Genomic DNA, 1138 nt, shown 5'->3' with positions numbered 1-1138 from the left:
TATTTGGGGGATTGGTGTCTTCTGATGGTAGATCTTTGTGGTATCTCTCTTTCTGTGTTGGTTTTTATCTTCTTTGCTCGGTAAGTAGAGGGTATGGTGTGTGATCCAGGCAGTCTTTGTTATTGCTCTAGGTGGTCTTGCTGTCTCTAGGTACTGGACACACTGCCAATAATCTCTCTGCTGCTGGGACTTCAATCCGGCATCCTGGTGTTTCTGAGATGCGGCAGCCTTCATGCTTCTGTCTACTGTGGGTTCATTTTTCACAGCTCACCATTCCTCTGTGGGAGCTTGGTGTGTCCATGGGGAAATAACCACACTCTAGTCTATAGCAAAGATCAGATTTCTACATGGTGATTTCTGTGGTTCCTAGTCCACGATTCCCACCTCTACCTGCATTCTGCCCAGTGATAGTCTAGTGCTAATTACTTTCTATGTCTCTTTTGTTTAATTTCCTTTGTTCTCTTCCTCATCTCTGCTCATATATGTTTGTCCCTTGTGCCAACATCTATGGAACAGTATAAAAATATATGAGAATAAGTCAGGTGTGGTGGTATATCCCTTTAATCCCAGCATGCAGGAGACAGAAGCAAGCTGATCTCTCTGAGGTCCAGGGCAGCAGAACTGTAGAGAGAGACCATCTCCAAAAGCGTAGGAGAAGGAATGTCAGTGGTTAAAGTTAATAAGTGAGAACAAAGAAGAAGAAAAGGGGTAATAATATAACAAAGGTTGTAATGGGAAGAGGAAGAGGAAGAGGAGGAGGAATACAGGAAGAAAGAGAAGAACAATGAAGAGAAGAGAAGAGAAGAGGAGATAGCAAAGGGGATAAGAAAGAGGAGAAATATATTATCAACAACAGGAAAAATTACAGTCAGATCACTAAAAATAATGAGGAGAAATGAATGACATTTAGGAACAAATGGAAATATCTCATGTGGTGTCTGTATGTGGAGCCCAGCTTGCCAGTGTCCTCTCCTGATGCTTCCCCCAAGTAGCTCCCCAGACTCTAGAGAGTGCTCTTGCATACTGAAGGGTTGTCCTACTTCAAAGACCCTTCTGATACTTCACCAAGACCTGGCCCTGGGTGTATTCCACATCTGTATCACGTGATGGGCTGTAATCCAGGGCCCATTCTGTCCCA

This window comes from Peromyscus californicus, unplaced genomic scaffold, assembly GCF_007827085.1.
Source record: "Peromyscus californicus insignis strain IS unplaced genomic scaffold, ASM782708v3 Scaffold_4__1_contigs__length_199733344, whole genome shotgun sequence".
Classification (NCBI taxonomy): domain Eukaryota; kingdom Metazoa; phylum Chordata; class Mammalia; order Rodentia; family Cricetidae; genus Peromyscus; species Peromyscus californicus.
This window is presented reverse-complemented; position numbering follows the sequence as displayed.